General features: G+C 40.3%; 1 long non-coding RNA gene across 1 annotated transcript; it reads right to left on the bottom strand.

The window, feature by feature from the left end:
* Window positions 1–1231: 1231 nt before the first annotated feature.
* Window positions 1232–4418, bottom strand: LOC127018891 (uncharacterized). Its single transcript, XR_007766846.1, has 3 exons — window positions 4368–4418; window positions 2200–2408; window positions 1232–1291 (listed from the first exon to the last, which is right to left on the bottom strand). It is a non-coding gene; the product is annotated as an uncharacterized LOC127018891 (long non-coding RNA).
* Window positions 4419–14339: the final 9921 nt, after the last annotated feature.

The raw sequence follows: 14339 nt of genomic DNA, 5'->3' as shown, positions 1-14339 counted from the left end.
TGGGCTTTCTGTGTTCATAGATGTCAAATAGACAAGTAACAATATCTCTATAATTTTACTTAGGGGCAAAACATTTTGCCCAACAGTTACAGAGGACTGTTTCCTTCTGTAATAACATGAAGCAGCAATGCAGAAAAGTTAGATGTTTCCAGCGCTGAGGTTAATCATTTTAGGACAAGTCCAATAGCCCTTGTTGGAAACTTTGCACAACTGAGGACTGACATTTGACAAAATTTTTAATCATAAGGGAACACTGAAAGAATTGAAAACTATTTCAAATTAATGGAAAAGCATGTGGCATGTTAAAAATTTTACAGAATATCTCTTCAAAAGAGCTTCAGCAACACCATTCAATTTAGGTTTCCCATGAGCCTCCAAAAAAGAAAGTATTGAATAGGTCTTTACTCATATTTCATGAACTATTAGAATTATTTACGTTCCTACATAATTTTGCTGAAAACTACAGCTAACTGAGCACCACCTGAGAAATTTACATATTCTGTGTAAAATCATACAGACAAGACAACATTTCTTCATGTTGTAAAATCTGCTTAGGTCCTCAGATCCTCACTACAGGCCAGTAATACCTGAATATAAGCAGATTTTGCACAGAGAAACCAGTCTGAGATTTCTCTCAGTGTTTCATTTTTCTTGGTAGCATAGCCAATGAGCAGGTGCTTATTCTGCAAGAATTCCTTGGTTTCGGCTTCTCTAAGCTGTCATAACCCTCATATTTACAAACTGCTGCAGCTGTAATGAAGCTCATTCCCAGCTCTGTTCACCGCATCCATCAACACTTAACGCTTCTCAAAATCTACCATTAATGCATGTAGTACAAAGTGTTCACAGAATATCTTAAGTATCCTGTAAGACTTCACTTCAGCTCCTCACTCTGTCTGTTCAACTGCCTATAAATAAATTTGTTCAGAATTATTACTGTAGAGTTTACAATTACACAGCTTTAAAATTAATGAGATGCAATATGAAACACTAAATCAGATTTTCACTTGTTTATATTTTCCTAGATCATAATTTCTAATAAATAGAAATAGAGGGGACAAGATAGAAACCTCAATTATAGTTAACAATACAAATACTTCTATTAAAAAATCAGTATTTGCATAAACATTATACCTATGGATCTATACACGTATAATATTTTTTCTTCATTCTAAGCAGTACAATGTCTCAGTTATGTTAGGATTACACAAACAGAAAGGAAGAATACTTGCCATACTACAGAAATAACTGCTGTCTCTGTTCTGTGGCAGCAACAAAGAAAGAAATATCTCTGTGAAAATACAAACAAACAAACAAAAAAATTCTATCATCTCCTTTCCAGCAATTTGTAAATTATGTTGCAACTGCAATTCAGCAAAATGTTTTTAAAAGGGCAGTAAATGATTTATTATTCTACCATAAACCTATTTGCACAGTCAGCCTGAGATTTTAGCTTGATAAAAGATTGATACCTTCATCTCTGATTAATTTCTTTTCATTTTAGATATAATTCTAAAATAAATAGTTTTATATTCCCAAACTGACCTTTGTCTCTGTTTCAGTAGGTCTCCTATAAGGAGAAACAGTATATCAGGACTTGAAATAATGTAAGGTATTTGGTTAATTAAAAAAGGTTTAATAAAGCAAGTTTTACCAGGTTAAATCTACCCAGGAGTTATTTCTTCTTTAGTGAATAGAAAGATATAGTTCATGTTTATTCAGTTTTAATTCTTGATTAGTGGAGTCAAGAGCTGTGGTGCCTCATGAGAGCTGTAAGAAATCCTAGGTTTGATCCAGCTCTTATTAACTTTAACAGCAGCTGAAGTGGGCTCCATTTTCCCTTGATATCTCCACTGTACTACAGGCAAACAATCCTTTTTCATTTCTGTTCTTTTACCCTTTCACAGATAATACATTTGTTTATAATGAAGTAAAAAAAAAAATTTTCCTGCTTAATATAGGGATATATTCTCAGTCACTTGTTGAGATTGATTCTTTTTAATAATTTTTAATACTTTAAAGTTGATTAATTGGATTAAGAAATACAGAGCACTTACACCTTCCACTGAATTACAGGGGTTTAGATCTATCTTAGGACTAAACCCTCAGCACGTAACATTCTTTTACGTCTATAACTTTATCATCTGCCATTCACACAGCACAAGAACCTACACAAATAACTGACAATATACAAAGTACCTGGACATAATTTTTTCCTCCAATATGGACGTTGTATTCACAATGATAAGTACACAAAGTACAGTGGGATTTGCCCCCTGCATGCAGCAATTTTTACAAATAGAGAATGCTGAAACGTCACACTGTTAATGAGTCGCATCATTTCTGTGCATTTAGAATATTCCAGTGCTGGATGGATACTGCAGTGGATTTATGTTTGCAGGAATCACCTGGAGAAGGTATAGGAAGAAATGAAGATAAGTTGCACAGTTTTTGTTACTCAGAGGCAGACAAGCTGTCCAGAACAATTTGCTCTTAATGGCTGTTTTAGCTCAAAAGAGGCCCTGAAGTGAAGAATAAACAAACTGTCACAGGAACAGAGAGTAAGTCTCTTAAGATCAGGGTTAAGGTTCATTAGTACAATTGCTCTAAGGCAAAACATTACTGCATCTTGGATTAATCTTGGCATGTAGATAAATATAAAGGTACAGCAGTAATGCACATATAGTGCCTTTTTTGTAACCCTTGCACACACAAAACAGCCAAATGCATAACACAAAATGTAGTGTCTTGTGAAAATGAAATAGGAATTCTAAATATGTTGAAACAGAGGTTTAGAAATCCAGAAAACGAGATAATAATAAACAAAAGTTAGATAAATATGCTCTGCTGTCAGTCTTACACAAATTGTATTACCCTTGTTTAAGCTAAAACACAGACTCCAGCCAGCCATCTATCTCAAAAAAAAGACAGTTTTCCCATCTACAACTTGCCTTCAGCTTCTTTCTCCCCCACAAAGCCTCAACATTTTATTTTTTGTTTTAAAAGATTATTTTAACATATTTTGACCCTCCCATGAAGAAAACCAGATATGCACAGTGCAATTCCGTGCTGGAGGACCAAGTGCAGGACTCAGAGAATCAGATACAGAAGCTTCTGCACACACCCTGTGGAGGGGTTAGTCCTCCACATTTATTTAAATATTATTATATCATGTTACTGAACAAACATTCAATTTAGCATCAGTTAAAAGAAAGGTTGTACCAAAACCCTCTTCCCTTCTCTCTGCTCATTATTCATTGTCCACGAGTACCAGAGTCCAGAATTTAGCCACATGTCTCTCCCTCCCAGAAACATGCCTCTCCATGCACTCCCCTGCCCATTGCAGCTAAAGACATTTCAGCTCTTGGAGCTGGGTCAGAAGTATCAGCACACAAGCCGCAGTCTCAACCCGAGTAGTCTGTTCTCCTTTGCCACCTTCAAAGCTGCCCCTGTATCAATTGCTCAGCTTCAGGCAGCAGCCAAGGACATGCAGAAGTTGGGACGGTCCTAGCTGCAAGAGTGGAACGCAGCAAGGACCTCTTGTCTCCTCCCGTGTGAGCTTCCTCATTCCCTCGCTATGGGCTGTAGTTTTAGTTAACACAACACCTCACCCCATGCAAAAGTCAAATATCACCACACTGATACGGTGATAAACATTTCCAACTAGCGAAGGACTGTTACTATTGCAAGAACAGAGCTGTATAAAGCCGTACGTCCACACTGCTTATCCTTATTTGCAGAACTTAGCTGAGGTAAGAGGATGAAGGGGGAGAAGCCATTTTTCCGATAGCAAGCATCTGCATCCCAGTGCAGCACTGCATTATCATTTCTCCTCCCTAATAAATAATGCTGGCCAGCTTTATTTATTAGAGCAAGAGCAGTAACAGTCTACCAGATTTCTGGACAGGGCAAACTCCCGAGGACTGTGCTGGTCACTTACTAAGCTTCTCCATTTGCTGATACACTGCTTCCTTCACAGGCTTCTTGGCACAGAGAGGTGGAATATTCCCACTGGCCTCAAATATTAGTTCTTTTTTCCATTATCATATTTTAGCAACTGTTATACTCTCCAGGACTTCTCTGGCCTGGAACAAAGTTAGAACCAGCACTGGTAACAGAGGCTCTCCCAGGCCAAATTCTAACATTATTAAACTATTCTTAACATAATGTACCTGTAGACATTAATAGCAAGAGCTGCTGCTGACATGCACGGAGGGAGGAGTGTTTAGCGATGGAGGGAAGTCAAGCAGGCCTTGGATGAGTTTTCAGAAGCGGATGCAGAATGCACAGGCAGAAATGGCAGGGCAGGTTCCTTGCGGAAGGACAGAGGCTTAGGAGCAGGACCTTGTGCTCGTGAAATCACTCACCAGTCTGGGGCCAACAGCTTGCATACGCAGTTTCATAGCAGCTTCTCTACCAGCTTCAATACTAGTGCCACTGCTCTGAAGCACCAGCATCCATATGCTCCGCGTCAAGCCACTTCGTACAAGCAGTTATAGGAGCTGCTAAAGTCTGGGAATGGCCAAGAAGTGGAAGAGTTCTTCAGATAGCCATTACCAATGAGACCGACCTTCAGTAATCTTATTTGTGACTTACGTAATTTCACTATAACTATTTTAGATGTTTTGAGCACATAAACATACAGATCATTTCAATTCACACTGCACATGAGTTATTTTCTCTGTATATGAACAAGCAGCTAGTAGGCTTAAAACGGTTTGGCTTTAATTGAATAGTTAACGATCTGGTTTGTTTTTAAAATACGTTGCTACATGGGTTCTGCACATGCAGAAGAGTCAAGAAACAGATTACTAAGCTTTAAAAAGTTGCAAAATGTCACAATCAGCTAAGAGCTAAAGCCATATTAAGCCTGTAAAACATATGGTCACTTAACACTTAAAAATCTCACTAAACTTATAATCCCATCAAGCCTGTGACAAATTAACTGATGGTTGTATAGTAAAATCTAATTACAAATTGATTCAAATTGTTCAAACCACTATATCCCCCCTCAGAAACTCACATCCTATGTCACTTGGATGTAGGTATGCAGGGTGTCTCAGTTACCCACCTGCCTTGATCCAGCCCCAGGAATGAAGGGACTCTCTGGTTGCCGGTATCAGCTCCATAAACAAGCAGGCTCCTGGAATATGAAATGAAGGGTTTCATATGAAACCCCATATGAAAATACCTCTGGGTCTACAGATGCAGGGTTTGTTAGCTCAATCTAATTGATGGCCCTCACCACACTGGTACCCAAATGGATTTTTGTCACCAGCATCAACCTTCACTCAGCTCAACAAAATCACCCTCTTGCCATTGTCAAACATTTACAGCCAGTTCTACTGCGCCTGGCCCTCTGACTTTAAAGTACCACCATTTGTTGAGCAATGGCAATAGTGAGGAAGCCCTCGCCTGAAAAAAGTAATGACACATGATAAGCAGCAATGTCACTAGAGTCAAGTTTTTAAGCAAACAGGCAGTTGATCTCCTAAAGATGTTGGAACTGTGCAACTCAACTTTTCTGAATTTAATATATTGGCATTCACAATTGTGCATTGAGCTAGGCCACAGTCTGCAAAAATAAGGAATAACGTTCCCTTGGAACTGATGTATCTGTTTTCTCTTTTTAGAGGACCAAGTGGGAGCAGGTATGCCATCTATAAGACACTTATCAGTTCAAAAGGCCTAATCTCTGAAAATTATTTATTATTTCTTATCTTCATGAATTTTGAGGAGACACATCATTAATCACTTTACAGACTCCATGGTACTAGTACAGAGAACTGAACTGCCAACACAAGTTTAATTTTAACTTATACATGTATTTGTAAATTATAATTTGTAGTATACATAAATCAGCCTGTGATAGCCACCCATCGGCGGCAGCAGGTTAGCGTCAGGGAGCAGCAGCAGCTGGCTGCTCCACCAGGGAAGGTGAGCATGGCGCCAACAGTGATGGTGGCCTCACCAGCAAGGTCCCCATCCCAAAGCCCCCAAGCAAGGTGAGCAGAGCAGGTCTGACAACAGTAACCAGGGTCAGCCGATAGTCCAGCGATCGTCAGACAAGTTCGTGGCTATGAGGCAGGTCCTAGGCCAAGCCAGGAAGCCAGATGGGGGTCAGGACTAGCAGGCATATGGCCAGGCATGGGCACAAGTACCACATGCCAAGGGCAAGGGCAAGGGCAAGGACCTGAGCCAAAAGGGTGAGATCGCCAGGAGGCCTCTCACAGCCCCTTCTCACACTGCTCTTTTCATAGCAGCCTCGTCCAAGGTTACACAGCTGCACTGTGTCAGGGCTGGCCTTGAACGCAGGCAGCCAAACCCACTCCCAGGAGAGGGGAAGGGGCTGCCCAGCCTGTTGGTGCACTCAGGGTCCTGACAGTTGGGAGGAAGCTCCTTCTTCAGCCCCTTGGTCTAGTTCCTGGATGCCCCACTGTTGGTTCTCCCAGATGTGTACAACAATGCGGCTTCAGCCCATCCCAAAGCCCCAGTCCCTCCACAGAATTGCACAGTAACTGCAGCATTCACACACCTGCTGAGTCTGTGTCCTCATCCTCCGTGCCCTGTGCCTTCTGCATTTCAAGGGGAAAAAATGTTTCTGAATGCCACTGATATCACCAAACATCTACTCCACAGCATAAACAACTTGCCAGTAAGCAGGAGCAACCAATCCACTTCTAAAACGTGGATTTGAGCAGGCAAAGCTCAGGAACACGCAGAACAGGAGAAGCCTCTGTTAGATGTGATGGTGGGCTAAAGTCACTGCCTCCCAGGGCACAGCAAGCTCTCCCAGTGTACCACAGACCAACTCAGCATATCTCCATGGCTGAGGCACTAAGATCTCTGGGGTAGGCCTCCAGAAGTCCTCAGGAGAAATAGCTACAGCAGTATGGAAAGTGTGGGAATATACTAATAGCATGCTTCTATCCCCGAAGCAGGAATTTCTGAACATAAGACTGACTGTCCCGTACACGTCTGCTCACAAAACACAGGAATACACTGAAGCAAGAACATGTCCCAAAAGCATGGTCTTTCTGTCTGCCTGGAGAGCACATGCCATAAAGCAAGCAGAGACAGCACTACGTCACCTGTCTCCACAGTATGTAAGAGAAATATATCTCCTCCTGTTCCAGTGTGCAGTTCTATGTATGGTGCCACGCTACTCTAAAGACCAGTGGTCAAATTTTTGCCTCTCAGATGATCTTCCAGCAAGAAATACAAGCTACAAATAACCCTACAATTCTAAGAAAAGAAAAAAGAAAAAAAAAACCAACAGAGCAGTACAGACCAAGCATATCCCCCCCTCACATTGTCTCGCAGGGGTAACCAGTTCACTGAGGCAGAGACTCCTCCGAATGCTCCAGTAATTCTGTTTCTGGCAGCGTAGAGGCTGCCACAAATTACTACCGCCCTCTGCACCACAGCAGTTCCTTTGCCCTGGCTGATTAGCTTAATCTAGAAGTATCTCAACTTGGAACTAGAGTCTGATAATGAAAAATCTTTCCTTAAAGTTTAATAACTAACAGAATAACTGGCTTTCTTTTTTCAATCACACATTTATTCAGTCTGAATTCTCTCTCTCTTTACAAATGTCACAGAGTGTGCAAATGTCACACTGGTCATACGTTGAATGTCTGAATAGTGACATCATGCTTTCTGATGTTCTGAACAAGCAATCTCATACTAAAGTCAAGGCCAAAGCCACAGAACCACTAATTTTAATTATCTTGAAACACACAGAACAAACTTTCACCAGTTCTGAGCTGACATCTACTGGCAGAAGATCGTAACAGTGTAGGACACTGGACACAATCAGGAAACACATAGCAAGGTATTTTGTTAATGATCTCCAAGTGGTACCTGGTGAATGGTCTGGGATTGGAAAGGATAAGAGCTCATAAAGTATAAATTTCATGCAATTGTGCTGTGAGGGCAGTAATCTCTCACAGAGGGATCAGGCACATAGCTGGGGTATGTAACTCCTCAATCATCACCTCAAGTTTTGCATTTCAAGCATAACTTTGAGACAATTTTATTAATGCAAACGATTGTGCTGAAATTCATTTTAGTCAGATCTGCTTTGGGTTAGCTTAGATCATGAAGGGTATGAACACATAATAGCTTGCAACTGTGTTAGAGCAGTTCAAAAAGTTCTTAGGTCTCAGCTGAGGCACAGTAATTAATAACATGCACATCCTCCTAGCCAGCTGCAACGTAGAGTCAACCCAGCTTGCACAAAGCCACCATTGAAGAGGGTTTAAAAATTCAAATTATGCTGAAATAAACCATTACTAAATCAGAAAAAGATTGTTTTCTCAGGGACTTGAACTAGTGTAAGAACACTACTTCAATAAAATCAATTCAGTATGCAGGTAAGGCTGCGGATGCATCTTTTCCCCCCTCAGTTTCTCACGTAGCATAATGAAGAGAATGGCAGTGTGGGGAGCATCCAAACCTTTCAATACACATGAAAGTGGCACTCAGATTCTCTGGAGTCAATCATATGATGGCAGCACTGCCACACCATAGCTGCACTGGAAAACTACTGCCACAGATTCTGTCCAACTACTATAAATTACATGATTTAACATATTTTACATAACAGAAATTATGACTAAACACACAGGAGTTTATCATGTACTGTTGCTTTAGGTGAACATTAGAGGACCTCCTAGAAAAGAACAGGTCCCTTTCTAACATATTCGAAGAGGGCATCCCATGAAGGAAAAGAAAAAGTTGAAATTCAGACTCAATATGCTGTTTTGTTTCTCCTGTTCTTGCACCCTAGTTGGTTCTAATAACCATAAACTTTACACAAATTTAGTGCTGATATGGAGTATCAACATCATGGGGAGTACAAAAATATACTGAACAACCCAGTTATTTTCCCTTGGCAACCTATTTAAATCTTTGGTTCTGAAAAGCATGCTGAGAATTTGGTTCTGCTAGTTTTACACACCATGAAAAGAGCCCCCTTTTCCATATCAGGGGAGTTTGTAATTTTTTTTTTCCATTCTCTCTGTATGCTTAAAGGTATTGGGATGGGACAAAGAACTGATATGTACTTGAACTCTTCAGAATAATGCACTGAAGTCCTATATAGAGAAGATCGCACACCAGTCTTTCAGTAACTGAGAGCTTCTTTTCATGTTCAGTGTACAGAGGAATGGGTGCTTTCACAGCACACCCTCCCTTTCAAAGCAGAGCAGCCCCCACATCTGCATACAGGTGTGATCTCTGGAAGCACAGAAGCAAGCTGGCCGTCACAAGTGAAAGCCTGACCAGGCAGAAATTATTTTGAGGAGGGTAATTAGTAAAGGGAATATGGGTAAAGACAGAACTTAGAAGATCCAAGGAGTAAGCAGACATCGCTTAATGACCCAATGAACAGTAAGACCAGGTGGGAGCAAAGCAGCTGGAGGGACACATTTGTTTCGAGTGAGAAGATGAAGTGCCAGAAGGGAAAGCAAGGCAGAGGACACTGCTCATCCACAGGCTGGTGGAGACCAGGAGAGCAGCAGCAGGGGTACAGGGAGCATCTCACTGGCTGAATGTCAGAAATAATTGACTCAATTGTAATGAAACAGTTTAGAAATTAATTTTCAGGGAGAGAAATAGGTAGTTGCCAGCTCCATTAGTGATGATGTAATATGGCCCCAGTCAGGGATCATTCTGCAATAGTCCCTTGGTTGGACACTAGCTGAAGGCTGAGTTAATGAAGTATGAGACTTCCCTAGCAAGTGAGACCACTCCAATGGGTGAGAAAGGCAGCAGTAAGCAGGAACAGTGCAGCTTTCTGGGATGGATGAATTTTTTCACTGTTGTTTCCTGTACGTGCCAAAGACCTACCTGTACAACTTTCATGGGTACTCTGCCATAGAGTCTCAGATGAACGTAGTTATAAGTAACTGGGAAAAATTATACGAGTTAAATGAATAGCATAGGGCAATGACACTTCGCTATCATTTACCCTGACGGAAACCTAAGGCAACTCTGTTGAAGTTAGTAGAGTTATTCCAAATTTACAGTGGTATCTGAGAGCCAAATTTGGGCTATAAATTAAAGCAGTAGTCATCAACTTCAATTTCTATGTCTTGCTGTGATGCAGAGCTGACTCCTGTAATCACATTTTGTTTGTGGGGAGCTTCAGTCCCTGTTACTCTGTTTCCTGTGGTTTTTGAAGTATTTGTTACTTGCATAGCTATGTGTGCTGTGATACAGCATTCACAGTGTGAAGCAGTGCTTTAAATGCTCACTGGGAGAACAAAATTAACATGCTGTAAGTGAATACTTTTGGGAAATACCATTCAACTGTAATAAATTAAAACAAATCAAAGTCTTCATTCACAAGGTTTCAATTTTGTTTGCATTTCACGTGTTGTGAGGCTGATTCAGCAGTCTCAGACCAACAGCCAAAAACACAAGTAAGCATATATCAATGTGAATTATTAACATATGCATCAAATTAACACTACTATCTAGGATAGTTCTCTCCATACATGATTAAATCTAGAAAGTGCTAAAAGGTAAGTGTGGGGCGAGGGAGAATAAAAAAAAAAAGCGTCAGGAATCTGATTTATAAATGATCTTGCCTCACTTATCCCCATTTCTCCCTAAGATTTTATTTGCAGAACACAGCCCGTACAATTCTGCAAAGCGTTTGCCTTTGTTCAATGTTCTGTTCCAAACACAGAAACAATATTACTGAAATGCAGTAATACGTGCAGCAGCACCTTGAGGGTTGTTTTTAAACTAATAATAGGAAGTAACGCTACAGTAGTTCAGACACCATGTCATGACATCCTATTCAGAACAGATCTAGGTGGGCACAATTCAGAGAACTGCTACAGGAATGACTACGTCAGCACTCTCACCAGCGCACTGTCTCCAGGGAAGTACCCGAGCATTTTAGAAAAAGTACAATAGATAGGAAGACTATAGACAGCTGCTGGTATCTTAACCACGATATCACCTTACATTATAAGCAAGGAATAGCGGAGGGTTCTTTTAGTATAGACATGTATGAAAATACAGCTTCCTGTTTCCTTTTTCTTTTTCCATTTATTATTTTAATGTTACTAGAAAGAATAGGATCGATTTTTAAGAACTTAGTTCTGACCCAAACACATTACCTTCCTTATCACAAAGACTCCAGTGTTATAAATTGTTGTTTTGCGTTGCCAAAGCATGATAACCTCCACGCTTCTAAATCAAACTAATTCTTTATATGAAAATTTTATCCAAATAATGACTATAATCACTATCCTTTGTTCACAAAGACTGATTTCTTGACACCTTCTTCCTGTTCCTTCCTCCTGCAACCAGGGATCTTTCCTTCCCGGTTTCACGTTGGCTGCACATTCAGTATTAAAGCTGCATCACCTATACAACACATTTATAGTTTTGCTTAACCTCTTGCTACTGGTCTAGGAATAATAATAAGGAAACGTGGCCATTTCCAAAGACAAGATTGCATTTATCACTTCAAAGTGATATAGGGTAAAGGCATATCAGCGGCAGGCAAAGGTTTTCATAAAGGAGAATTTCTACTGGATGGCACACACTAGGGCAACTCTAGAAACTATACTTGGAGTATGATCTCATATAAAAGATATAAGGGTTAGTCAATGAAACAATAATAGGGTTCCAAATGCTAGGGAATAGGGGCTGAAAATCCAGCTATCCTTAAGACATAGCTTAAACATTTTATGAGGGATATAAGACATGGTTGCTGGTGACAGGAGGAGATTAAAGTCAGTGAGGTCCTTCCAGTCAGTTTAAAAAAAACCAACAAACCCCTCCTTGTTAGCTCAAACTGGGTGCCCAAATATCTTTTTGATAATACCGTTTTTTAATTTCTGAACCTCAGCTGTCAACATATAAATGACCCAGCGTGCAATTTGCATTGTTTATCATTACTAGACAATTTTTACATGGATGTTTATAATCAGGAAGAGTCCATCGTGATTCAGGGATAAATGGCTATCTGTAAGAGAAATTTTCACCAGAATGTATAAAAATTGCAAACCTCAGCTAACATGATCTATAGCAACTGAAAAACATACCCTGTAGCAAGATACCATTTTTTATTTAAAGATGACAAGAAATAGATACTTCACTATTTCACATCTCCTTAGCAAGCATTTAAAAATTTACCTTCTACCCACAGGACCTTCAAATGTCTTTGTTCAGAGGTCAGATCCCACTCATAACATATTTTCTACCTTTGTAGACATTTAAGAATGATCAGTGATACTTGCTTTAACATTCTAAACAGATGAATCACATCTCCCAATCCAGAGTCATCAATCTATTTCCATGATACTCACCACATTTACGGAGCCTCAGGCTACTACCTTGGACATTGTCTTGGTCTCCCAGATAGAAGTGATTAAAAGTCTTTACTGAATAAGATCTCTTCGGACAGATGGAGTCTAACCCACTGCAGGAAGAGAAAATTCTCCAGAAGTCTGCCACTGAAATACCACTCCATCTCAGCCATCCTATCAGACTTGTAAAAATTCATTTTCTGAAGCATGTCAGGAATGTCATTCTAATCTCTCATGTAAGTGGATGGCACTAGGACTGTTTTGGAAATAGCAGATACTGAGTGAGGACAAAAGTATAGAGGTGACCACCTCTTTCCACTCTTGTGTTGTCCTCTTCTCCTCTCTACCCAGTTATCACCCCTGGGAGAACTGCCAAAAGTATTGTTAGCAGCTACCTGCCTACAGGTCACAGACAGCCAGAATCACAACTTGTAGCAAGTGCTGCGACTGCAGAGCCAGCAAGGAATACTGCAATATTTTTCAAGTCTTTTTTTCAACACCATATTTAAATCAATCAAAAATTATTGTAATACACTCTTTTTCAGCTTATTTTAACATCAGATACACAAAGATAGTGATTTCTTTGAAACTCAGTTTTCTAAGTGATTACAAACCAAACTAGTATAACTTTCAAACATAGTGTTTCCCCATTCACAGCGTAGCCTAACAAACCCAGCTGATTTAAATTTCTACAAGACAAAAACAGATTCAAAAGAGGATTAAGCAGTTAGTTACAATCTGGAAGTTAAAGGCAGAAAGCAGAATAAGACAGCAAATTTTTGCCCGTACCCTTCCAATCTCACTGCCCAATCCCACCAATAGCAACAAAACCTCACACTCCCCAATAACAGTCCTCTAGCGAAAAGATCACTCAGTTCAGCAAACCCTGAGACCTACCTATAGAAGATTCCACTCCCATTCCTTGCTTTGCTTTATTGAGCAAGGTTTCTATTACTTCCTGTGCTTCAAATACAGAAATTGCTTCCATCCCAGTAAAAATATCCCCTTCCTGTCACCTGTAAAGAATAAACTTTGCATTACCTACTCCCAGCTCAGTAGAGGTGCCAGAAGAAGCAGCTGTTTGCTGCTTCCTCCAACAACTTCATCCATATGCTCCTAACAGATTGGGCTGCTTAAGTCAGAACACATGCTGGATCTACCTAGATATTTTAGATCCTATACAAGTACTTCATACTTTTGCCAGAAAAACAAAGTTGTCCAAGTAAAGTTGGTCCAGTCACCAGGATATCTTGCTCAAAAAAAGAGAAAAAAAAAGCATGCAGATTATCACTTGCATGATAAGGATCCAAGCAGGTTTTGGTCCCAGGTTGACACATGCACCTGAATGGAACCACATATTAAATACAAATCTGATTTTGCAGAGCTACCTTGTACTACAGCATGCTGAAGATGAAGTTTTTAGGTGTACTGAGAGAAACAAAAGCTTAGTCAATAGCCAAAATTCAAAATAAGCTGGCTAAATTCCAAGTCTTTGTAGTTTTAATGACAACAAATCATTTATTAGGAAACAACCTGGTTCTCATTTTTATGCTACTATGCATTTACTAAATATATTTGGTTTTCTAATTTAAGTAATGGATCTGTAGAGCAAAGGAAGATGTGAATACTGTACAGCCCTTAACCAGTGTATTGGGTTTGCATGGCAACCTATTTGGTAGCGGGGGCGGGGGGGGGGTGTGGTACAGGGGTTGCTTCTGTGAGAAGCTGCTAGAAGCTTCCCCTATGTCCGATAAAGTCAATGCCAGCCGGCTCCAAGTCAGACCCGCTGCTGGCCAAGGCCAAGCCAATCAGCGACAGTGATAGCGCCTTTGTGATAACATATTTAAGAAAGGGAAAAAAGTTACAGGGAGTAACAATTGCAGCCAGAGAGAGGAGTGAGAAGATGTGAGAGAAACAACTTCGCAGACACCAAGGTCAGTGAAGAAGGAGGGGGAGGAGGTGCTCCAGAGCAGAGATTCCCCTGCAGCCTGCAGTGAAGACCATGGT

This window comes from Gymnogyps californianus, chromosome 8, assembly GCF_018139145.2.
Source record: "Gymnogyps californianus isolate 813 chromosome 8, ASM1813914v2, whole genome shotgun sequence".
NCBI classification, from domain to species: Eukaryota; Metazoa; Chordata; class Aves; order Accipitriformes; family Cathartidae; genus Gymnogyps; species Gymnogyps californianus.
This window is presented reverse-complemented; position numbering and strand designations above follow the sequence as displayed.